We start from the raw sequence: 26,775 nt of genomic DNA on the forward strand, positions 1-26,775 counted from the left end.
AAGTGAAATAAAACAATTGCCTAGAATCACACAATATGGTCAACCGAGGAATCCGGGAGTGATCCCAGGTTTTCTAGTTTCACATTGTGCAATTTAGTCACTAGATGAGTATCTCTTTCTCTCTCACGTCTTACATCAAATGTTGATGCTCTGTGTTTCTCTTTGCACATGAGGTTAGACCGCGGGTGGCAAAGAGAAGCCACATGAAGGCTCGGTTTGTTGTGCACACCATGTACATGCTTCGATTTTCCCCTGCACCCACCTTTCACCACTCGACCCTCACCCTGGTGGCATTAATGCGGCCCTTGAGCATGCCACAGACCATACTTTTTGGCCTCTGGGGAAATGTTTTGCGAGTAACCATGGTGTATACCTTTAAGGATATGTAAATTGCAGTGTGCTATTTCACTAGTGAACTTGAAATCTAAGACCACCTTGAGTGTTCAGCAAGACACTACAACTATATCACTTTATACATTATTATGGAGAAAGGAATCTGACATCTTAGTCCATTGCCTCCTAGTATAAACTCCCATGATATAACGGGATTCGTGTGTCCCTGTTCTTAATAAAAAGAGAGATTTAATGCTTCTCAGGGTTTCACGCATTAGAACTGTGCTGGAGAAGAATGTCTTGATTGTCCTTTTAATCATGCCAGTGTACCTAAATACGGCATACTCATTGCTCAGTTTGTAAAAGAGTAGGTGCCAAGACCCAAACATTTTTCAGAATTTTGCAGCCAGCTCTATTGAATAACGAGTGTCACATACCAAGGTTGTGTCAACTTGATTCCACCTCATGACTCCATATCCAACACTGACACTCCCTAAGACTTGAACTCACTCTTGCGGGATCTTCTCCAACCCTGCTTTCTTCAATTTTTATTGTTTTTCTACCGTTCTCTTCCTCTTTCTTTCCTTCTTCTTTCCTCCTTTTTAGGTTTTCTCGCTCTCTTGCTCTGGATCAAAGTATGTTGTGGAATAATAAGTGGTTGTCCTCAAAAACGAGTGTCGGTGAGCCCCATCTGCAACTACTGCCTCAAATTAAGCACTGGACATACTGCCAGCTATGAAATGTGGAGACTGCTAATATATTTAAACTCAGGCATGGGATACAACCGCAAACAGTTGTCTCATGCAGAAATGACTGAAGCTACATTTCTCTAGTTAAAGTGAGGAATGAGTAGATAATTCCAGACGGTAGGGTTTAAATTAATATATGTGAGATTTCGTTTATAAAAAATAATGATTTCTATAAGACTTTGACGTACGTCATAGGACAATGTAAAACAAATAAATAAAAAGTATCCCTCTACAATTTGTTTGAAATACAGACCACAATATAAAATAAATAAGATGAATAACTATTCGTTCCAATTTATTTGTAGAGGTGCTACAGATGGTTCACTGACTGACAGTACTCTTGAGAACAGGTTTGGACTTACATTGACATTTCCTTCACTCCAACTAGGCCTTCCTGGTACACTGGATAACAAAGTACTGAGCAGCCAGTGACTGACTTGTATGCAAAGTACCACTCAGATTTACAAAGAGTACAACACAGTTTATTTCACTAAATAGCAAACGCCCAGTATATTGCTACATTCAGACCAACGCACCTTATAGATACTGAAAGTTAACAGAGAGCATTGTTGGGTACTCTGCTCAGGACAATGTGCCATCCATAAGATTAACAACCTTCATGAATGTCAACTGCCATATATTTCTATAGCATAGAGCCCACTTTTCCTTTCATCAGAATGCCACCCACTTTCCAAGCTTATTATTAATCCTTCCTTATTACTTGGGCTCCTGTAATTATGCGGCAATGAAAGACCATATTATAAGGAAGGGCTCACTAAGTTAAGCTTCAAGAAAAGACAAACATGTAGGACTCCTTATGGCTGTATTGTTTCATTATTTTGCCATTTTAAAACACATTAATACTGTTCAGCAACATTTTCACTTTATTATTACCAGTGAGGGAAAACTGTTGCCATTACAGTGTTAATGTGGCCAATTTACCTTTGCAGTGGGTCTGCACTCACACATAACGTCTGCCACGTTTTTAAGAAATGTTGATCCTCTTAAACTAGAAACTATTTTTTGTTGAAAGCGACAAGTTATATAGTAGATGGTGCACTGTGTATCTAGTGCAGAAAATCCATAATTATGCTGAAAAGGCTGTCACCGCAGAATTGCTTTTGTTCCGTTGCCCTGCCTCTGACACTGTTAGGGTTAATTCCAGGGAATAATACCTCAGCAGACACGAGTCCTCTTGTCATCCCAGAGCGTGGTTCACCGATGCTGAATAGCACACTTGTGGAAACCCCAGGGTAAAGGGAGTATCCGAGTGAAAAGCAACAGGAGCACCTTTGTCTGGATTTAGCAACAACCTCCTGGGCTCAAGCCGCAGGATGCAGGCCAGACACGGACCATCCTATAGGGCGGAGGGGCCACGCCCCCCCACCTTTTTCACCTCATGAAGAGTGGCCGTCAGGCTGAACAAAGGTCAGCCTGACAGACACTCTTCATGTTCAGGTCAGGCAGCCAGGAGCAGACATGCGCGATTTGTGCAGACTCCTGGCTGCCTGAGCTGAACTTTGCTGGGCTGAAGAGGTCACAGGTCCTGTGGGCGTGACCTCCTTGGCTCAGCAAAGGTGCCTCGAGGCCCTCCCCCAGGTGACGAAAGAAGCGTCACTCACTGACTTCGACCTGGGCGCTTCAGGTTTAAGCCCTGAAGCGCCCAGGGCGAGTGTCAATCAGTGACACCTCGTCACAGAGTGGGATGGGGTCCGCAGTCTCACTGACCCCATCCCACTCTATGATGAAGTTGGGACTGCTGCCTTCCCTCACTGGCTGACCTAGGGTCAGCCAGTGAGGGAAGGCAGCGGTCTCAACCCTCCTGGGACCTCCGAGGCTGAAGGTAAGTGTGTGTGATCTTTTTAAATGAATGTTTGGTGCGTGGGTGCACGTTTGAATGTTGATGAGTGTTGTTAATGGATGTGCATGCGTGCATGCGTGTGTGAAAGAATGAGTGTGAGTGTGCTTCCTGCCCCCCCCCCCTCCCTCCTAAAACTGCCGGCCGGCACTGATGCAGGCTATAGAAGACAGAAAAGTCCGCTCCGAGACACAATACACAAGAGCACAGTAGATCTAGTCAGAGTGAAGGAAGGGACCACCTACCAGCTTCCCATAGGTATACCTGGTGAGCCTGTGACCGACTGATGCAGTAAATAGTGAGCATGAAGAAATCGGTAATGCTGGAACACATCTGAAGGTCAGTAAATCAGTAAAGCAGAAACCAAAACAAGGTGGTATCCTAAGTTTCCTATTTGGCTTTAAAGACATGTATTCAGACTGCCATATTTAGGCTTAACCGTCGGGTCAGCATAATTTTTTCCCAAAGCTGCTAACACTTCCATGGCCATAGCAACTGCGGCAGCCATATTGTACCTGGTTTTATTTTACTGTTCCAAGATGGTGGGTGTCCATCCTAAAGCACTTAAATTAAAATGCGGCAAAGTGCAGTTGTTTGGGATAGAAGTGTCCCAGAAGCTAATTGCAGCTGCCAGGCCCTCCAAAACACATTAAGGTGGGGAGACATAAGCAACAGTTTTACAGATGGAGGTTGATGTAAGCTTCTACAAGTGGCAAAAGCAACTAGCGAAAGCAATGGAGGAGTTGGGTGGGGGTGTCAAATAAAAAATATAAAAAGACAAAAACCTAGCAGGCAGGGGTGTGAGAGCAACGGATGAGCAGGGGGAAGCATAGCAACACAGATATCACATGAGGGAGTTTAAGTGGAAAAGCAGTACGCACGGGGAAGAACAGGAAAGCACATGCAGAAACATAGAATAGTGGGAGGGGGTGTTTGGGGTGTGGCACCCCCCAAGAAATGCATTCTTTGTCTGAGAGTTGGGTCTGGGGGCCCTGAGTCAGATCTTCTATGCCTTTGTTAGTTTCTCTCTTCGTCCTTATTTGACTAAAAGCTTTTAACATGTTCATTTTTTATCAGGAACTTAGACAGAGGCCCACCTAGTACAAATCAGTATTGAATCTGTTCCTCTTGGGAACAGTGTATCCCAAGAGCCTTGGTCATCTCATCCTTTCACCCTTCGGCATACTGTTTTTCAGTTACGAAATTTGCAGTTCACACCCCCAAATCTCACTGATTCGGCTGCGCCCCGTAACACATGCACGCACTTGTAGTGCTCAAATAAAAAAGATGGAAGTAGTGGATGTTACAATTCATGCAATCAAAAAGATTAGAAACAAACAAGACAAGAGGAAAGAAATCCTTTGAATAAGAAGTAAGGGAGTGAGATCAGCAAAAAAAGCCAACTAATTGTAAACAATGAGCTGGCTCAAAGCCCTCTAGAAGTACTGGTATTTTCTACCATAGGTTGTTCAAAGCAAGCTGCCTGTAGGCGAGAACTAGTAGACAATGTTCCTGTTGTGCTTCTAGTTTTCCTCCAGTGTATGGGGCATTTTTTTGGTACAGCCTTAGAGTACATAGCAGAGGTGGGCTGCGAAGGTGACAGCTTATATGGCATGGTTAAGCCTCCTCTAAACAAGGCGCCCTCTTATGTCATGTTATCTGCCAATATCCTGGCAGGGAGGTTTTCCCGCTGGCAGACCCATCAGCGACTCTGAAATCAGGAAGACCGGTATCCTACACTCAATGTGGAGTGTTGATGCACAGGCAGGATGGACAGGGCATCTGCCAACATTGACAGATGCCACACTGCCACATAACCCTGAACAACTCAATTATTTAAAGTATTTGGTGAAATAACTCTGCTGCACCAATTTTTACCTACTACATTCTCACTATTGTACTATGAGGTCTGAAGCAGAAAAGGTTGTAAATTATTATTATTTAAAGTCCATACATTTTGTAAATTCATAACCTGGCGGGATATCTCTTCGCAGATCAAGAACATTCACCTGCATTGCAGGCACTATTGTTTAAAACAATACAGAAAATGAAGTAAACAAAAAAGCCATTCCAAGTCACCCTAAGAAAAACAGTGAGCAAAATCGGCAAATTGAAGATGAGGTATCTTTGAAAGAGAAGTCCAACAAGATAAGCAAAAATGCAATCCAGCCTTTGAAAAATGAATGTCGTCAGAGGACAGTCTCTGGCATAGAGTAACTTATTGTGTCTCCCTTCCGTGGCAACTTCGTGAGTTCCCCACATGGCCTAATCCATTAGGAACATGTCGATAATTGCTTACGAAAATCACATTGCCAGTCACAAAAGGTACTGACTCCCCTCCATTACAGTCCCAATCAAGGGCACCAAGGAAACGGCAGAACCATGTGAAACGTTCATAACGTCGTTCACTCCAAAGAGGCAGCTTGGCATCAGACCTGCGGCTGCTGGCACCGCTATGGGTTGTGTGGAAAGCAAGCACAGGTGTTCATTTTGGCCCGAAAGCCACAGCCGATGTTATCTTTTTACAATTACCCTCTTTACTCCCCTCACTTTCTTTTAGACTCCCACTGTTATGTCCATTACCCCCCTTGTTCATATTGTTTTATATGTAAATGTTACATTTAGTTCAATTCAAAGGATGATCAGCCGAATTCAGGAATTAAAAAGATGAGAAACTATAGCTACATTAAAACGTTTTGCTGTAAAAGTAAATGCTCAAAAACCTACACCGTTCATATGTTTCGTATTTTTATTGTTTTTAAAAATCAGTATGAAAGGTTGCCAGTAAATCGATTGGTGAATTTCCGTTTCATCAAAATCTATTAAGCATCTTCCATTATGACAGTGATAGTTATGAAAAATGCAGGATTAGTATGAGACAGAATGGAAATCTGTAAGACCTCCCATAAAACATTGTTGTTGATCTTTGTAAATGTAAGGGAAGGGTTTTTACATTTATTACAAACATTATCAAAAGTAGAATCTCCGGTAGACAGCTAGCAATGTTTTGCGATTTTCCTTTTCTGTGAATATTCTCAGAGGAGAAGTTTTGAGTTAGATCACTGGAACTGTTAAGCTCTGCCTCCATTTTGTCCCCCACCAATGAATTGCCCTCATAACTTATTCGTTTTATTCCATGCATTGTAAGAGTGTGCCCTGTGAACTTAGCTATTGCTTAGCTAGGGAGACACCCAAGTATCAACCATCAGAGCTCTAGGTTTGTACAATTTCGAGACAAAGAGAAATCTAATCAACTATTGGACTCCATCCAGTCTACTTTACTGCCTAAAACGTAGACTAGAGTGAGCATTGCTAACATGGAGGGCATCAGAGTGGTACACCACTGCTCAGTCATCCTCACCATGTAATATCTTGGACCGCAAGTTGTTTCTGTGAAGTTTGCCTGAGGTGTTGGGTTGAAAAATTGACAGAACCTTTTTTCTACGAGGGAAGAGATGTGATTATTTCATCTTCCTAACACCAGTTTAGATGTTGGAATTCACAGCTGGTGCAGCAGTTGTAGACTCATTTAATGCCATTCAAAAATGAGGTTTTCATAATCATTAGCACATATGCGTTTAACCTCCACTGAACTTCACCTAATGGATACCTTCTTCATGCATACTCACTCGGTCATAATAGTGTTTACACAACCACGCCACACTCAAGAAAATGGCCTCATTCTTTCCCAAAATATGAGTATCACTATTAAATAAGAAGTTAACATGTCAAGTTCTGTCATGCCTGTTTGAAAGTATGAGAGCAGTTATTTTACCTTTGTGGATTCAGTGGCTAAAACATGCATGCCATAATTAGAATATAGAGAGTACTGACAACCATGGGCTGTGGTGGCACTGCACCTGCTGCACTGTTGATAGATAGGCTCTGGAGTGGTTTTCGGCATTTGTGGTAAGTGCTAATCCTTCTGGGGCTACACTTGGTAACTCTTGGCTGACCCCCATTCAACTCACTACAACCCCACTGAATTACACCCTTTGGTCTTAGACTCACATGTCCTACCTTAAGGCATTCGTCTTTCATACCCTGTAATAAATTTATCCACTCACAAGTTCCGGTGACGTGCTGCACTTGCAAATCCTGCGCTAACCAACTACTTAACAAAGAGAACTTGCAGTGAATTTCTTTCTAAATATTGCAGCACTATATTCTTCTCAGAAACCATGCAATTACCTATTCCATTACAAACCCAGTGATTACTTCCGCCTCCCTCCAAGCCTGCAGTGATTCACTAAATGCTGCGAGTCTGACGACATGTGATTTTACAAAGCAGTAAATAAAGAAATATAAGTGATTATATCCCTTTGAAAAGTCTACAGTGAACTGTTATACCAATAACGGATTGAAATTCAACTTTCAACTCCTGCTGTGACTTGTCGTGCTCACACAAGCCCAGTGATGACTCATGAAGCTCACGCACACCCTATAGTGTCTTGCCATGCCTACCCATTTCCCACAGGGGCCCAGAGGTGGGAAGGAGCCCACCTACATAAGCATCTTGATCCCTTATCATAATTAACTGTGCTGGTGTTCTGAAAGTGAACGAGTATTAAAGATGGAGCATGGATTGGAAGCAGAACAACATGGCAGCCCCCTTTTGGGTTTCGGGCTCTACTTCATATTTACCGGACTTGCTCAGTATCACCGGGAGCTGTGGCCACCTGTTTTTTTCACCAAATAAGCTCCCCAAGGACAGCCTAACCAATCTATACGAAGAGTAACTCGATGCGTGTAGACTAAGTGGGACAAGCTTCAACAATAGCAGTCAGTGGCCCCATGGTTATCCTGCTCTCATCCATGGAGCCTTGAGACCCAATCCTGGCTTCATACTATCTCCAGAGTAAGTTGAGGCTAAAACTGCCTCCCATCTGCATCTCAACACTGCCATTGGGCGTGCACACTGTGATCCCTGATTCTCTTATATCAAAGCCACACTGAAAGAGAGGCTGGACGCGGCTGCTCCTTGACTGCTTTCCCGACTGATACTTTTATAGCAGGCACTCCAGGATTAAAATTCATGAGTCCTAGCACATTGGCACATCCTCACCAATCCTTGCTTTCACTTACCTGATACTGTAATCTTATCTCTAGGGAGATTTCTCAACTTTATACTAGTCTTGCTATCCTCTACAAGATACACAGAGCTACACTACGCCTACTGCACACCTGAATACTGTTGAAATCCAGCATCCTCACTATTTGGTCTGGAAAGATTTTGCACTTTAGTCTCCCATATTGTGGTTTTGCTCTTTGCTCACCCATATCATGCCTATTTACTGCTCGAGCTGTAAAGATTCCCTCTTGGATACAGCTATGAGTCGTTGACTACTTTTTGTGAGCCATGCAAATTTGGACATCCTGCTGCATTCTTTTCCCTGGGGACACAAATCTATTATAGTAGTGGAATTTAGTGATTCCTAGTGCTGTTGATGTGCAGCTAGTGTCATGCTAGAGCTCTCAAACTGAACCGTTCCTTCACCTCCTCCTGGGGTTTGTCAATTTGATTTATTTTTCACTTTCGGTGCTCTCTTCTGATTCTGTTTCTATGTCAGACTCTACATCTACCAAAGTAAAATATCCTAAAAGTGCCTGAACAAGACCTTCCGATTCCGATCTCCTCAATGAAAGACAAACTAGATGACACATTCACCTTGGATATTATTTTGAAAAAGCTGAATGTGGTACACAACATTGCGAAAAGCACCAAAGTGTACAACGATCTTTTACAGGTGGAGGTAGCAGGAATCTGGAAAGACTGTAAGGATTTGAATACCAGACTCCTGAACTCTGACTGAAAAATCAGTGCACTGGAAGCTCACCATAATGCTCAGAATAAATGGCTCTGGGAATCAGGTTAATTGATGGCCTTCTTGAAACAAGCGATTACTGACTTAGAAGACTGCAACAGGACAAGTGACTTCCTGGAATCCTGGCTTTTTGCTCGGCCTAAATTTTCACAAAAGACTTTGAATTGGAGAAGGTCCACAGAATAACCCACCTTCCAATCAAAAAATGCCTCTCTTACAAGACCATTAATCCTCAAACCACGGCATCATCAATATTCTGAGTTAATCTTGACTCACATGAGGAAGATTAAAACTCTCACCTGGGAAGGATCCAAGATTTCCATATTGCAGGATTATGCAAGAGACAAATTCCAGCAGAGGAAAGATTTCATGGCCCTTAGAAAATCTCTTAGAGACAAACATATTAAATCCTCTTTTGTAGGTCCTTTGAAATTTAAGATCAATTTCCAAGGGATGTGATTAGTCTTTATGGAATCTGCCAATCTAGAATCCCTGAACAAATGTAACAAATCAGAGACATGGACCTGAACATTGTGTATTTATTCCATTGGTTTCATTCTACTGATGTCTAAAATCATATATAACCTGTAGTTTTCTTCCCAGCTGATTATAGCTACCTGTATTATTCTGTTTGTTCACCAATTTTGAAGATTTTGATTTTTCCTACGGAATAGCTCAGGATATTGCTGCTCATTCTTGTTGGGGGAGTCACTGGATCTTATGTGCTACCGCCATCAGTTTAAGGTGTTTTGTTCTTCCTACCATGCCATCAGAAGGACCTTCTTTCATGCCAAGTGTTGTGCGACTTTTGCAATATGAATGTCACAGTTCAATTTTATTTACAGTTTCTGCTACATAGAGATGTGCAGGCTGTTTGCTACAGATATTTAAATTATAGAAATACTTCGGTTATGTCATGTGAATATTACATGGTCACTCTTCTCTAACTTGACTCCTTTGGGACGCTTTTTGTCCATGCGACCTTAGGTGACATCACTGTTCTGTCTTGTTTATGCAATCAGTGTAACATGGAAGAACCCCTTCCCTGTTTCATGCCGTGCATTTGGTCTCCCCAACCTCTCGCATATGACTCGGTCTCTTTGGGACTTTTTTACTCTATTCTTGCAGGGTATATATATATATATATATATATATACTCTTATTCTTTTTCTATTTATGTTTAGTTTCTTCCAATGTGGTCCATTTGGCTATTTGACTAGTTCCAAAAAACAATAATTGAACATAGGAAGCCACTGTCTATGAGACAAGAATGAGTTGCAGATATAATTTGTTCTGTGTCTGCTTTAAAGAAAAATTGTATACTTACTATGATCTCTAGCTCATCAGGTCTCTCCATAATTTCTTCTGAACACGATGATGCTAGCGATGTTAATGAACATGATGATGATGGTAGATGGTTGATAAAATGCTTGCAGTGTGAAACTTTTGAGATTTATGCATTTAACATCCATGTCCTAAATAGTGATACCCCACAATTTTGGTGAACCCTATCACCTAAATCATCTTTACTGGCCAGTGAGGTACATATTGTTATAAGTGCTGATTTCAGACTTCCTATTTACCTTATTCTAGATAGACAAAACGTATGTATATAGATGCAACCTTGTGCACACAAGAGAATGCACCACATGTGAGAGTCCAATAGCTTATCAGATGTCCTGAGACCCCATACCCAATACGCTGTGGCTTCATTTTTCTCTCTCCCTCTCCCCCACACAACACTTTTTCATGGATTGGCTACTTATTAGTTGATTCCTCCCTGACGCACTCCTCTGTGTCTCTGACAATTGAACCGATTCTTATTTCAGACCATACCAATATCACAGTATCTTTACAAATTACCACAATGCAACCTAAGAGCCGCTTATCGTGCCTGGACCGTGAGGTAATTGAGCAATTAACGGATGTGGAGAGCTTTGCAAAATATCTACGGGAGTTTATTAGGCTGAACTCCAACTCTGTATCTTCCCCTGTAATTCCTTGGGATGCTTTAAAATGCACCACTAAGGGCAACATTATCAGCTGTATGACAAAATGAAATAAGGAGATAAATAACACTTTACTTTCCTTATCTAAGAAATCAAAGATAAAGAACTGATTTTCAAATGCACCAAAAACCCCTCTATTGAGACCACAAAACTCTTAAGTATGAATATAACAAAGTTGTTTTAAACATGCCTACTAATGGCTCCAAGCCAAAAAAGGGCTCTATCCTAATAAATCTAGGAAAACTGTGGCTGCTTATTTGAAAGTTACAAGGAATGCTAACCATGTCTTCTCAATGAAAGATACTGCTTCTTAATGAAAACGGAAACGTTGGCTTTGCTAGAGATTTTAAAGAATTCTATGCCTCCCTCTATATACCCTTTGACCCCATTCCCAGAGAATTGTGTCTAGAGTTTTTTAATTCCCTCCTAATAAAGGAACTACCAGAGACTGATACACTCCAAATGGCAAACCCAATTGCCAAGAAAAAGATCCTAGAAGCTATCAAACGTATCCCAAATGGTAAAATCCCAGGTCCCGGTGACATTACAATAAGATTGTACCAAACCTTTGCCCACACCCTGATCACCCCATTAGAGGCAATCTTTAATCATTTTGCCTAATCTGGCAATGTATCCGGGTCAGAGGCTGAAGGTACTGTTATGATCATCCCTAAAAACGTCAGACCTCTATGGAAGCCTCTTACAGTTGTTTGTCTCTTCCCTAGATAAAATTACCCCATAAACAACGTAGGCATGTCCTTAAGGAAGGTGGCACGACTACCAAATGGCCTTTTTGGCTACCCAGATCTCCTGGTGGTTGTGCTCTTCATCTATATGTCCAGCATGGATGGTCAAAAACAACAGTTACGCTTTCCTCATTGTTTGACAACATTGATCATGGTTGCCGCAATACTGGTTGAGCACTCATGTCGCTTTATCACAGAAAGCAGTAAAAGTAGTGGACAAATGGGAAGCTATCTCATTAAATCCCCCATATGCCCCTGTGAAAACATAAAAATCTCTTACTCCCGTTTCAGGTCTTATTGGCCCCACCTGGGCATCCAAAGAAATTAATTTGAAAATTATTTGGTTGAAGACATTTACTCAGATATTGAGCCTCTCTCTTTTGCTGCTCTACAACAAAAATACGCTCTGAATAGTCTTGAGTTTTGTAGATTTCTGAAGCTTAAAGGTAAAATTTCCAGTCTGAGCCCTCTGCAGCCACCTAAATCATAACCTTTCTAGGTCAATGCCTTAAACCAGGCCTTACAGCCTCGAGAATCTACAAAGTACTATGCACCTCACTAACGTCTACCCTCCTAACTATTCAAGCGAAAAGATCCAGGTTTTACAGGCCTGCACGCATGTGCCCCCTTCACCCCCAGGCCACACAGGAATGGAACAGGATCTACTTGAACCTTCTTCATCACTGGAATCCAGACACACTTTTTAAAGTACACCTCTCTGATAAATTTGTTAGTCCTGCAAAAAACAGTTGGAGGCCACCCTGAACATATGTTCTTCAAATGTTCATAATTACATCATACTCGGAATCAAATCGGTCCCATCAGTTCAAAATCTTTCATACTAACATTGATTTGGATCTTATAGTAATTATCCGAAGTCCTCATTCAGCCCCTAACCCGCTCCCAATATGTGAACTGGACTTGACCTCCTAGATCTATTGTTAACTATAGCTATCAAGGTGATCCTTATGGATTGGAAGGACTTTAACCATGTTTCCTTTCGTACTTGGTGGGCTTGGGTTACATACAATAGAAGTACTCCTGCTCACAATTGTTGATAGAGGGCAATGCCAAAATTTCACAAAAGATATGGTCCTCACTTGACTTTTTTATTAGAAATTCGAACCACTTCTCTGCATCTCTGGCACAATTACTATATATGTTGCTCAAGACAGTCTCAACATTTGAAGACACCAGGTCTTCATATTTCTTTTTTTCATACTTTTTAATTCTTCACTCTCTATACTTTACTCACTATTCTCTTGTATTTTTATATGAGTGGTTTGGACAATGAAAATGATCACAGGATGATTTTTTCGCACTTTAAATTATCGACAATTTATTGATTCTACCACAATAGTTACACTGTCGGTCATTCTGTTTCACATACTGTAATGCATCTTTACTCTAGCTCCAGTATTTTTTTATGTATTCAATCCTTTGGAATGTCCCTGCTGTTTTATTACCAATAATGTCATCTGGTGATATTTATCCATTGTTTACTTACACCATTGTGCTTTTTGTTTGAAAAACTGTACAATAAAAATATACTGAAATGACAAGGAAGATGTTTTTAAATGTCATATTTTATATTTTGTCATATTTCCTGTGAGTTGACAGACAAATGGCAGGCTAATCTTCAAATTGCTGCTTATTCTTTTTACATCGAGAGTGGTCTTTAGTTTACTTTCACATACTGCAAAATGTGATTATTTTGTAAAATGAATTAGGTGAAAACCTTGCTGGTGTGAAAGGAAACGTTGTATGATGTTGTTGTCTTCTATCCCACAATGTTTAAATACCTCTCAATGAACTACAAATATTTCAAAGCACACAAAGCGCTTTTGTCTAATTCTAAAGTGTGATAGAAGCGAAGATTTTAACAGAGTCAAAACAAATAAAGCCACTTTACTTGAAGATGTGCAAATGACAAATACTTGTATAAGCCCAATTTCTACATTATCGTATTGTAACATATTGCAATATTGTGCAATATAGTTTTATCAGTAAAATTGTATGTCTGTGCACATTTAGTGGTCATTTCAACATTCCCCCTTACATATATTATGCCTGGCGCAGGCAAAATGTGGTGCCGGGGCGCCACTTTGTAAATATGGCAAAGGAGAATGGCCTCCTTAACACCACATTAGCGTAAAAACAAATTACCCTAATGCCACACTAAGAGACTTTAGGGCCTTGTTAATCTGGCCAATAGTACCATAGTAGAGGTGGGCAAGCTAACAAATTGATAGGGAGAGTTGAGATAAGAGTTTAAGCTCTAAGAGCCTGTCTTCAGATAAAGACCTGAGACATGAGCTGGGCCATGGGATCATTTGGCAGAGAAATCATACAACAAATATTATGTAAACATATGATAAAGTGTCTTCAAGATTCAAAAAATATACTTCTTTGATAAGCATTTCACCTTACTACATTAAGGGCCAGATGTAGCAAAATGACATTTTGCGATTTGCAAATTGCGAGTACTAGCTACTCGCAATTTGCAAGTCGCAAAATGTCATGCAGAAAGGTGTCTCAGACACCTTCTGCGAGTCGGTATGGGGTCGCAAAGACCCACCTCATTAATATTAATGAGGTGGGTCGCATTTTGCGACCCCATACCGACTATGGGCACTCGCTAACATGGAGGCCTGCTGTAGTCAGCAGACCTCCATGTTAGTGACTGCTTTTAAATAAAGCAGTTTTTTTTTTTTTAAGTGTAGCCCGTTTTCCTTAAAGGAAAACGAGCTGCACTTAAAAAAAAAATCCAAAACCTTTTGTTTCGGTTTTTTTTCAGGGCAGGTAGTGGTCCCTTGGACCACTACCTGCCCTGAAAAAATGTTTTGGGGTCCATTCACAAAGGGGAAGGGGTCCCATGGGGACCCCTTCCCGTTTGCGAATGGGTTACCATCCACTTCAAGTGGATGGTAACTGCGACTCCATTTGCGACCGCATAAGCGGTCACAAATGGAATTGCATACCATTGCGAATCGCAAATAGGAAGGGAAAACCCCTTCCTATTTGCGATTCGGAAATGCATTTTGCGAGTCGGTCCCGACTCGCAAAATGCATTTCTGCATAGGAAACACGCATTTGCGAGTCGCAAACGGCAAATTTTGCCGTTTGCGACTCGCAAAGTGCTTCCTACATCTGGCCCCAGATTCTATCACTACTTTGAAAAGTGTTTATTAAAAGGGATAGTTTGAAAACATGAACTTAGAAACATGCACGCTCCCATCCCTCACTCTGATATCAATATCATTAGGAAACTAAGAGGAAAGTCAGTTGTCATGTGCATCCTGTATATGGCCTACATTCTTATTCTACACAGAGCAACACTTTATAGTCCATTAAGTCAAACACAAGAGAAAATATTATACAGCTCATTTCCTTACTAATGTCAAGGTTCTCTCATTTGCAATGATGAAAACAATAGGAGGCACAGGAAAATACAATAATTGCCTAGAGTCAAACAATTTGGATAGGTGACCAAGCAGGTTTGATCCCTGATTTCTTGTCTAACATTGTGTAATTGTGACACTTATACTTGTGTCAGATCTGAAATTCTGCTTGTTCGTTGCATTTGAGGGAGGCATTACATTTTGCCTCCCAGTGCCACACTTGTTTCATGTACTTACAGGAAACTTGTAGTGGTTTTGCAGTACCACTCCATGTTCAATGTGTTTGAAGGATGCTTGCTCTGGCTTGCATTACAGTACCACACTTGTTCCATGTCTTTAAGGGAAACTTGCACTGCTCATGCAGTGCCAAACTTGTTCCATGTCATTCAGGAAAGATTGCAATGCTTTTGACCTGTGCTGTATGTCTTATGACAGGAGGCCAAGGACCCACTGCTCTCCTGTTTCCTATGCTCTATTTCTGTCTGTTTTATGTCTGACCAAAAGACTGTTTTAGCTGTCTTACCTGCCTCATGTTTTCTCAAAAATAATACATAATCTTCCATAGAGAAAAAGGACTTTAGGGAAGTCCATTTCAGTTATTCATTGGACAGAGTGATTCACATATTATTTCAGCCCTTCAGAACGTCGTGTGTTCAACTGAGCAGTGGATCAGCCATCTCCAGCCAATTACCTTGTTGTCATATTTGGCTCTGCCAAGTAGACAACTGCTGGTCTTCAGGATGTCAGGTAGTCAGAGTAACAGTATTTTGCTTGCCTACTCTGTGTTATTCTTAATCCATTGAAGTCCAACCTCAGGAGATATTACTTTAATTCATCTTCCAGCAGCTCCTCTGCAAATGCAGAGTAGTGCTAAGTGAGTAATGAGAGGACAGCCAGCTCAACTGCCCATACTACAGAACAACAACTTTCCTAAACTTTCTAAAACTGCTGTCTGAGACCAGAGAAGGGAATAAAAGACTGGATCTATTCTCCATCTTGTACCCAGTACAAAGAAGTGGACTCCAAGTGTCATAAGGCTGATCCCCTGTTAAAGCTATAGGGATACGACAACTCACAGGAGGCCTTACCCTGCCACTGTCCAACTGACAGTGGCAACTGGACCCTGAGCTGGCCTCTGCTGTTTGGCCTCAGTCTGACACCCTGTCAGTATCTAAGTGCCTCTCATTATGTCTGGGGGTATTAGAAGTGCACTTCTGTGGTGGACTGGGACTTCCAGGACTAAAGACAGAAAGTCTTTGACTAGAACAAAACTGGTTGATGTATCTGACCCGCGCACCATCTTAGTCAGCGTAAAATTGCACTTAGATTTGGGGCTACCGCATCCCTTGTCTATCACTGCCACTTTAATGTTCTGGTGCTATTCCCTAAAACTTTAATAATTCATAGTTCCAGTTCCCTTTGTTGATTTCTTGTTATTTTTATGTAATTTTGCTTATTAAATTTGAATCTTTTTTTCTAATTCATTCTGGATTTTTATTGTGCTTTGTATTTCAACTTTAGTACTGCATACATACTTTACACCATGGCTTTAAGGTAAGCTTGTCTGATCTGTGCCATAGCTACAGTCGGTTGATCTCAGGTTTATTTAGTGACTTTGAAGATTCACCCTGGCACAGGTTCAGATTGTTCATTGAGGTAGGTAGTCACCCACCCAAATAATAACCCACTTTCTTACATTGACTTATGACACTTAAACTGCTACTAAAAACTATTTCAAAATAAAGCTTTTCATTGGCCAAGGAAGCTTTGTTTCCCTTGGGCCATCTCACTCCCACTGGGGTCAGACTCATGCAGTAGCGAGAGCTATGATTGGGTGCCAGCAGCATGAGAAAAATGTTGCTGAGAGCCATTGCAGGACTCGGGAACTTAGCCTGTCCTGAATATATAAACAAATATATGTGGGCAGGGTAGGGATACTCTGCCCCCCTCAAAGGGGGCAGTACCTAGAGGACTCCCCCCCCAAAGGGCCACAATTAAAATAAAATAGTCAGTTTCTGCCTGGTGCCACTTTCTTTTATTAAGAGTGGTGGCCCTCCTTCCCAAGCCATTATAGACCCTGCAGAGCACTCCCCCAGGGCCACATTCATTAAGGTGAGGGAAGAAGGGCCACATGCCCCCCCTTAATTAAAAAAAAGATCCTGGGTGATGGGGTCCCCATGGAATAATAAGTCTGGAGAGGAGGGCCAGGTGGCCCTCTTCCCCTTTAATAAAAAAGGCACTGGGAATGAGTACTGGGGAGGTGGGCCAAGCAGCCTCCATCCCTTTTTATCAGTTTTGGCCTGAGTGGTGTGCTCCCCAGGGTCTAGTGGATCGAGCCTCCACTCCCTTCTAGTATAAAAAGATGTCATGGGGTGTCCCCAGGGCCTAATAAGGCTGTGTGGTCAAGCTTCCTCCCTCCCATTTAATTTAAAAAAAGGCCCCAGGGGATGGGGTTCTCAGGGCCAAAAGAGACTTGAGGATGGAGGCCGAGTGACTCCTCCCCTTTTTGTAAGTTTTGATTTCGGTGGTGGGTTTCTGAATGTGTGCTTGCCGGACTATAATAGCTCAGGGAGGGAGGCCCTCACCCCTTTAAAATATATATGGCCCTGAGGGAGGGCCGTACCCAGGGCTATAATACGCTTAGGGAGGATAACCATGTGGTCCGCTGCCCGTTTATATATTCCTGGGCGATGGGGTCCCAGGGCTGTAATAGATTTCAGGAAAAATTCCACTTTAAAAAAAATATATATAACAGCCCTGAGACATGGGGTCCCAAAGCCTTAAAAAGGCTTAGGGAGGGGTCCACGTGGCCACCACTCCCATTTAATTTTTTTAAATATATATGGCCCGGTGGCATGGGGTCCCCAGGGTCATAAAAGGCTTGGGGACAGGGGCTGCCTGGACCCTTCCCCTTTAATGAAAAAAGGCAGTGGAGAATGTGTCCCCGGGGCTTAATAAGACTCAGGGAGGTGGCCACATGGACCCTCTTCTCTTGAAAATACATAAAGCCCTGTGAGATGGGGTCACCAGGGCCTAATGAGGCTCGAGGAAGGGGCAACATAGCCCCCTCACTTCTATAATTGATATCACCCCAGGGGATGGGATCTAAGGGGGCCTGATAGGTGATTTCATCACTGATGTCATCAAAGATGTAATTTGAGATGTCGCCAGTGATGCCATAATGAGGGCATAGAACATATCATAAGCGATACAATATGTGAGGTCATAAACAGTGCAATGCAGGGGGTGAGGGGGTGCATGTTATAGTTAGCTATGTTGGCACTGACATATTGACCTATTATGTTATTTTAACATTTGTTTTTCCTGTGAATATATATGTATATATCTATATCTATCTATATATATATTTTATATATATATATATATATATATATATATATATATATATATATATATGTGTGTGTGTGTGTGTGTGTATGTATGTACATATGTGTGTATGTTCTTATGTGTATACATCTATACATATCTATATATCTATATATATATATACATATATATATGTATATATATCTATCTATATATATATATATATATATCTATGTATACAATCTCAAACTATCGAAATAATAACATTCACTCAGATTGCAGTGAAGAGTGAATTTTACTCCAGGTGCTTTTCAACCATCAACTGCCTTGATCATTAATTGGATATCATTGGTCACACAACATAAATAGTGTGGTATAATATATTAAAAGACAGACAGTGACAAATGAACTAGTCCGTCACAAGTGTGTGCACCATCTTAGAATGGTCCATAAAAATCAAAGTTCATGTTGCTACTCTGGGAGCCATTTAATACAGTTATGAACAATATCAAAGTAAACAGTATGTGACCTGCCGGGCTGCAAACAAATGTACTTAATGCATGAAATGTCCAAATACACATAATTTTGACAATGTACTAAACACTTTGGAAGTATACGTACACCTACAGTGTGTTTGTCTCCACTGAGTGCAAAAATCGTTATAACTAGGGTGTGTCATGAAAGTATACAAACACAAGCAATTTGCCAGCATCAACTGTATGAAATAAAAATGGTCATAATGCATGTGCACCTAATCTGAACATCATCCACAGGCTCACTGGCAAATAAGGATCAAATTGATGAGTAAAGAACAAAACATCAACATGAGTTACATCAACAAAGGTTGTATCTCAAAACATCTGGCCCCAGTGGGCAAACCTCTTTTTAAACTACATGAAGAAAGGGATTTTTGCAAAAGAGCTATTCTATCCTTTTGCCCGCTATTGCATGATTAGAATAATGTTCAAAAATAATGTTCAAAAGTAATGATGTAATGAAAAAAGTAATGCTGTAATGTTCCTTCCTTTAAATTTGCAAAGAATTTTAAAGTGTATTTAAAGATTAGAGAATAAGGTTAGACCACTAGGGCAGGATCACTTTGATAAATAGATATAATTTCAAGGAGAAAGGGATATATTATTAAAAAATGAGGAATGTGTTGGGCATGTAAGTATTTTGATGAGTAGGGTACAAATTTATTTAGCAGTGAAGGTGAAACTAACAAAATTATTGAGTAAGAATGAATTAGTGGCTCAAAATGATGATGCCAAGATGGTAGAACTGTTTTGCATTCAGGTTCTGTAGAAACTAATAAGTAGTCCGTTGTTAATGTTTATACAATGTGCACAAGGGTGTTGTTTAAATGACGGTGAATGGGGAAGTGTCCTGACCCGTGAACAAGGAGAGGTTATCTCAGAAACACATTGAGTGTTTTGTATGCCATAATATAATAAAATGCTTAACGACTGAAAGACGTTTGTTGCCACAACTGTTACTGCTGATGGGATCGTGGACTTGGTTTCATGTGAGGAGTAACTGAGTGGATAATTGTGGATCGCACCCCCCCTGATGGCACGCCGCAAAAGTGAGCTTGGGGTCAAGCGAAATGTAATGTGGAGAATATATACATATATAGGTTACCTGCTGGCGGTTGCCAATAGGTATAGTTAGGACCATGTTTCAATAGGAAAAGCATTTTTTGTCTTGCCTATATCTTTGGTGTCTTTTGACGGATCTTCATGAAATTTTCCAAAAACAGTGTGGCAGTGATTCTTGTTGCACATGGAAAGCTTTGGGGTGACCTGTAAAGCGGGGGACAAGAAAAAGGAGGTGGGGGGGTCAAAAAAAGCATTTTTCCCATGTTAATTCCCATTGGGGTTTTGAACACCACTATACCCCGAACCTTTGGAGGGAATTACACCAAATGTAGCAGAAAGCTAGATTTTGTTCCACGGATTCTGCTTTTTGTTATTTGATGTTAATTTGTTAAGTGGTTTTGAGTTATTAGAGGGGAAAGAAATGTGTATATCTGGGCGAAGCCTAAGCACAGATCTCATGGTGAGATCTGATTGGCTTTCAGCACTTTAACCAGAAAGGGATTGCAGACATCTTGGGACCAATGCACTTCATAGCAACCATTGAAATGCATTGTAGTGAATAGCAGGTTTTGAAGGACACAAAAAGGAGCAGGTATAAAGGGTGATAACAAACTTTTAGTTAAAAAATAAATCATTTGTTTATCGTAGCATGGTCATTTTTTGGAATTGTCGTGTGTTCTAACGTGATTTTACCCTACTGGAATTTCGTGAATTATGTTGGAGAGAGAACTATTTTCTCATGATTTTCCCATAGAGGTTATGGAAGGCGCTCCAGAAGCTAAAACAAAACATATTTTCTGCAAATTTACACTATCTTTCTCAGCCATATGAGAATGAAGTCCGACATTCTCAGTAAAATATGTACTTTCAACAGGAGAAGCTTGTCGGTTAATTCACCTGTAGAAAAACTTAGAGCACCAACTGTGTTATATATATATGACAAAAGTGTGGCACACCTGAAGCCATCTTCATTGAATCGAAATGGTAAAACTTAAAACATTTAATTTAGAAAGGATCAAAAAGAGGGGTTTGTGTTGTCATTGAAATTATGGTTAGTGCTGTAGAAAGAAAAATTAGGACATGTTTTAAGAGAGCTGTAAAATATCTTCCTATTCTTCTTCCAACAGGAGCAACCTGCCAGATGGTTCTCTTGAGTTTTACTGCATCATCCTAGAGTGTTCTAAAGAACAAGTAGAGCACTAACAGTTTTAAATATGACAAAAGTTTTGCACATCCGAAGCCATCTTGATTAAATTAAACTGGAAAAACCGGTAAAACTTAAAACATTTAATTTAGAAAGGAACAAAATGTGGGCTCTCATTTTGTCATAGAAATTATAGTTAGTGTTGTAGACAGAAAAATCAGCACGTTTTAAATGAGTTCTCAAATATCTTTCTCTTCTATTTCGTTACAACATTCTGACATGTAGACTGAAACATCCACTTTCAACACCAGCAGCAAACTGCCAGTTAACACCCTGGTGATCAGCAGCTTACCGTATTCTTAGGAGCAACTAGAGTGCTAACAATATGAATTTATGCAAAAAGTGTGGCACTTCTGAATGCCATCGTGATGGAATCAAAATGGAAACTGAAATCATTTTCTACTGAGGATCCTAGAGTAAATAAGGAAATTTGGGAATGAGGCCCAGGGTCCATACCCCTGCCAACCCCCCTTGCCCCCCCAACACCATTCACTGAAAAAAGCAAAGGTTACAGGGACTTTATGGTTAAAAACTATATACTATATACACTTTTCGGCAATGATGTGGTGCAGCCAAACTGCCAGTGGTGCTGCCTCACCACCGCACCAATTACATGCCCACTCTCATTGTCAATCTACAAAGAGGACAGCACTCAGAATGCTTTTCATCAGTATTGTTTAAACAGCTAGCACAAAGGAGCACATGTTGGTACTCTAAGTCATTCTGAGTGCTGTCTTCTTTGTAAGCTCACAAGGAGAAACTTCCAGGACACATCCAGTTCTTAAGCTGATATGTGCTGGACTGTGCTGTAGATGGGGCCTCAGACAGGACCTCATACCAAGTATTTGTGCAGTTTATCATTTGGTTAAAGTGCATAAAAACAATATAGGATACGTGTTATTAAAGTAATCAATAGAAAATTCACTCTTTTATGTTATCAGAGCTAAGTTGGCTTATGCAATCTCTGTAGATATCTGTTTGTGTAACCTCTAAACGGAATTCTGTTCACACATTTTTACAACTTTTCATGTGTGCTGCACTGTACAGCACACAAACAAAGTGGGTGGAGTATTAAAGCATAGTTTATGTACAGGAATGCCCCCTTTCCAGTACAAAACCAATACTTGTCATAAAGCATAGACCCTTGCACTATGGTGCAAAAGTGTGTGCTTGACACAGGGCAGCCTAAAGTACTGGTGCAGAGAGAAAGGCTAATAGTGCAATACCTTGATAGATATGGCATGGTCCTGCTCTTTCTTTCATGCAATGCAGCGCAGTAACTTAGATTTTTGCTCTGAGTTGCATGAAAAGTTCTTCCTTCTCAATCTGCTTCTTTCTCACTTCTTCCCTTTTCTTCCCTTTCCTTCCCTTTCTGCGGGAAGCTCATGAAGGTGGGCATGGTCTGATCTGGAACAGTTGTGTTTTTTTTAAGTGGGACTGTTATCGCTAAATTAAAAAGAATTGGCAACATCAATCCCAATTGCTTTTTCCCATTGCGGACACTGAGGTCATCAGCTCTCGTACCTCGTCTTGTCAGCCTACTTGCAAGGTGCCCACAAAAGACTAGGCCCAAAATAGGAAATGTGCAGAGCGGAATTCCAATGTGTGGAATAACTATATGTACAATTAAAATAGGCCCAGTGCTCCTGCACTTGGATTTCCTTGGTATGTGAACAACAATCCCAGTTTTATCAGCCGGAAAATCCAGCAGCAAAAATCACTGTGACAAAACGTTGCATTGTAGCTTGGACCCCTACCATAACCACTGCCCAAACCTCAGACAAGACACGGGAAAGCATTACATGCTCCACCCTGCCACTAAAATTCTCCCCTCCTTCCTTTATTCTCCACACACACACCCTTCCCAACACCCACCTTACCACAGCCTCCTGCATACATTTACCACAGCCCCTGCACACTTTCAGAGGGACATTGTTTTTAAAGTATCCACTAGGCTACTTTTTGCATTGGAAAAATAAAGTCTCAAAGCAGGAGTTTGTTTTCGTAATACAAAACACAGATGGCCTGACGTGCAGGGAGTGTTCTCCCTGTTTTTGGGGGTCATTTACATTTTCCTGTCTCTGTTCACCACACCACAGGTGAGGAAAATGAGTGATGGTTCTTCCGCGCTCAAAAGGGTGGGACTACCATAATTGTGACTTGGATGCCCCTTGGGAGATGGACCCCAGGTCCAAAGTTTGCACTAGCACAGGTGGCAAAGGCTTCACGGGTGTAAAAATGGTCCTGCTACCAGCTCTAAATAAAGCAGGGGCATGCTCCTACTCCGCCAGAGTCTAAATGAGGCCCTTAACTTAACCTTTGTCTTTGATTCTGGTGACTTGAATCTACCAGCATGAGGTATTTAGTCTAAAGAAAACACCAAGAATAGTCTGATAAGCAGCAAAGCATCGTTGTTTTGAGAGTAGGACAGGCTGCAGGTAGTTTAGGCATATCCGGCAGAGGTTGAGTGATGAAAAACAGATCAGCAACCACTCACCTCGGTATGTAAAATATAAGCAACTTTGCATTTTAAAAATCACAAACTTGTATGTATAGACACACATATGCCAGACCTTCAAAGCACCACATAAACAGCACCACATAAACATCAACAGTTACAAATTGTTGCTTAATGCTATATAAACCTCTTTTATTTCAAATTTTATTTCCCATGCCTTCAACTCTTATGGCTTTTTTCCAGACAGTCTCCAATCTCCCCTGTGTCAAAACCACTATTTCCTCTTCCCAGGTTGTGACAATTCAGCCTCTTTTTCATTGAGAAGATCAAGAGATCAAGGTCATTCATGATTGGATTGTTTCGATTTCATCCTGTCTCATGAAGCATTATTACAAGCCTTCATCACCCTTGACACTCCATTAACAGCCAGTCAAGGACATCCCTTTCTCAGCCAAGGCCAGACTAAATGCTATTGCTGCTGTAGATCTTTGGGAAACACCATTATACAGAAAGAGGTCATTCTTCTCAATGGAATTCTGGAGAAATTTGTAAAAAAAAATTGCATTTTATTTTGCACCTTGCTCCTGGTGAATTTAATAACCACATTGATATTTTAGGGGATTTTACTCTTTATGCGCTTAGGGGGTTCAGAACATCAATGAAAGCATGTTTTGTTATTATAACATATGCCATTAAGAGGCATGATTTATGTTTGTGCTGGAGTGACGTCTTAGTAGGACATTTCTATCAGCCACACATTCTATGTATACCAGATATTAAGGAGTGCTTGTACTATTTCCATGCGAGAAAACAATTTGTTTCAAGCAACTAACTTTTTGCAAGTCCTTTATGCCTGGTGACCAGTGGTGTAATTAAACTGGAACGGGCCCCCCTGCAAAGAACATGGAGGGGACCCCACCTCTGGACTCACTCAGGCTGGTGCTGAGAGCCCCACCCCAAACCCGGCACCGCAGAGGCTACAGGGTGCTTTGTTACACCGCTGCTGGTGGCTTCTTGCATGGGTGTAGGTCAATCATCTCATGTGAGAACTGCTCAATGAGGGGTGATAGTTTACTAGTTTAATTTGATTTAGGATAGCACAGATCCCTGGCAGGGTAATTTACAAGTGGTAATCAATACTGCCAACTCCTTGCCACTTATTTAATGGAGGATGCATTAGATATCAATCCTGTATCATGCAAGGCAGGCATCTCAAAAGCATATGTATTAATCCACAAAGCTCACTATTCTGAGACCTGTACATATGTACAGCCTCAAACAAGCATATATTTCAAATTTCAAAAGAACAGACTGAAAATGTACCTGAGGTCCAGTCAGTCAACAGTGCCTTTCTTACAGTGGAATAAAACATATTTCATGAGCATATTTTCATTTGACAGAAGAAACGTTTGAAGCATTGGCAAAAGGGGTCCTTGTCCTTCAAAAAGTTTGCGAAATCTGGCCCTAAAGTACTTTGTATCGATATCTGTAGAAGCTACTCTTAAGTTGTCAAATAACTCAGTTGTCCTTTTTAGATGTCTCTGTCAGTTGTCTATTAAATATTATCAAAGCCACTAAAACCTATTTGTAACCTATAAACATTGACACATCCACTAAAACATGTTTGCTGTAATCGTCTTGAGTTTGACCAATATATTTAAAATGCACAATTTTTCATATTTTTCTTGTATTGGCTCAAAGGATAGCTCCATCCATTGCTTTAAGTGTTACTTCCATTGATTGATCTGTTAGCACCTCCTCTCCCAATGGTCGATCGAGTTGCGCCCCTGATATAGTGTGTGTTGAATTATTTTCGTAACCACGAAAGTTTTTTTTGGTTTGCAGCTGGAATCATTCCCTCTTAAAAGATTTGTCTTGGCTACGAAGACCTTTGTCTGTTTATTTTTATCTGGGGAGGGGTTGGGGTCGCAGAGCTCTTCTTAGACATTTTAAAGGGCGTATTGAGCTCCATGACAAGTTTCGAAGAAGCGCTGGTAAGCGGCCACTCTTCACCCCCCCTCAAGGTAGGTGAGTGACGTGCTGTCCAGGAAGAAGTGGTGGGTCCAGTGGCGCAGTAAGGGTGACAAGGGACCTAATAGTAGAAAGGAAATTGCCCTCATCACATCTGCTGGTTTGGCAATAACTAAATTGGGTACACTGAGGCCCCAGCTCTGTTGATAGCTGCGCTCCTGGGTGGTTCTTCAGTCCTCTGAGGATTGATTGGATTCTGAGCAGAAAGGAGAGGCCTCTCCAGTGGGTGAGTGCCAGGTATATGTCAAGTGTTCTGCGACCACCGCTCCTGTGGTACCTGCGCCACGCGGTGTGTTTTCTGCGGAGACCCAGGGTGGGCCTCTCTGCCTTGCGGAGTCTGCAGAGGTGGTGGCTATGGTGATCGCTGAAAGCCTTCTTCTGAACCTGAGCTGTCATGTCAGCGTCCTGTCAGCCCCTCTCGAGATTAGCCACAATGACTAGTTGTGTGAAAAAACACTGAGCGAGGGGCACGCAGAGATAGATCCTTTAGTGTCGGAATCTGAGTCACATGAGGCCGTTTTATTCCCCCCTTCTGCTAATCTGGTTTCTATAGAAACAGGATTGCAAGTAAAAAGGGAAAGCAGACGGGGAGCGAAAGAGAGAAACGGAGGTGATGGGAGGGAAAGGATAGGTGCTGACGGAGACCCCGAGACGGTGAGCATGTGTTGGTTCCGGTCGGGGGAAAGTCCGACGCTGCTGCAACCACCTGAGCCCGCGACAGACTGACAAACTGGCGCCAAAATGGTGTTTTCACCATGAGTTAGCGGGGCAGGTGGGCTTGTGGGTTTTTTCACGTTTTCATGCATTTTTTGTTCACGGGCGAGCTGAAGCAGCTAAGCGGCAGGAGCGGCACAGACTGTGGGGACCTGGTATGTTATCCGGTGAGTGGTTCGTGTTGCACGAGGGTTGTTTCTGTGATTTTTCTCTGCCTGTATGTTTTTGTTGGTGGGTCCTTGCGAGCAGCGGGTTAATACACTATCAGCGTGATCAACTGCCTACCCGGGTACCCCCAACCCCGGGGACCCCGGCTCATTGAATGTTTGCATCACTCCATCAGACCAGTTACTCTTGGTAAGTCTCCTTGTGCCGTGGACTCTCTTCCACATGAAACATTCCACAAGACAACAGTAAATGCCGATGAGCAACTCTGCTTCACTTGACAAATGAAAAACCTCCGCTCCTAAAAAGCGGTTTCTGTTTCCTTGTTGCTCGTCTGGCCCAGTCGCCCTCACCCTA

General features: G+C 41.5%; 1 protein-coding gene across 4 annotated transcripts in view; it reads left to right on the forward strand.

Moving 5' to 3' along the window:
* LOC138261506 (ankyrin repeat and fibronectin type-III domain-containing protein 1-like) overlaps positions 1 to 26,775 on the forward strand; it is a 1,513,685-nt gene that overhangs the window by 1,076,031 nt on the left and 410,879 nt on the right. Inside the window, exon 1 of one of the 4 annotated variants that reach the window (XM_069210503.1) lies at positions 26,099 to 26,420. The exons of 2 other annotated variants lie outside the window; for them this stretch is intronic. The gene's annotated coding sequence lies outside the window, so the exon portion shown is untranslated. Of the gene's footprint in view, positions 1 to 26,098; positions 26,421 to 26,775 lie in introns of those variants that run through there. One more of the 4 variants, XM_069210502.1, reaches the window with a different exon arrangement.

Source organism: Pleurodeles waltl, chromosome 10 (assembly GCF_031143425.1).
Source record: "Pleurodeles waltl isolate 20211129_DDA chromosome 10, aPleWal1.hap1.20221129, whole genome shotgun sequence".
Classification (NCBI taxonomy): domain Eukaryota; kingdom Metazoa; phylum Chordata; class Amphibia; order Caudata; family Salamandridae; genus Pleurodeles; species Pleurodeles waltl.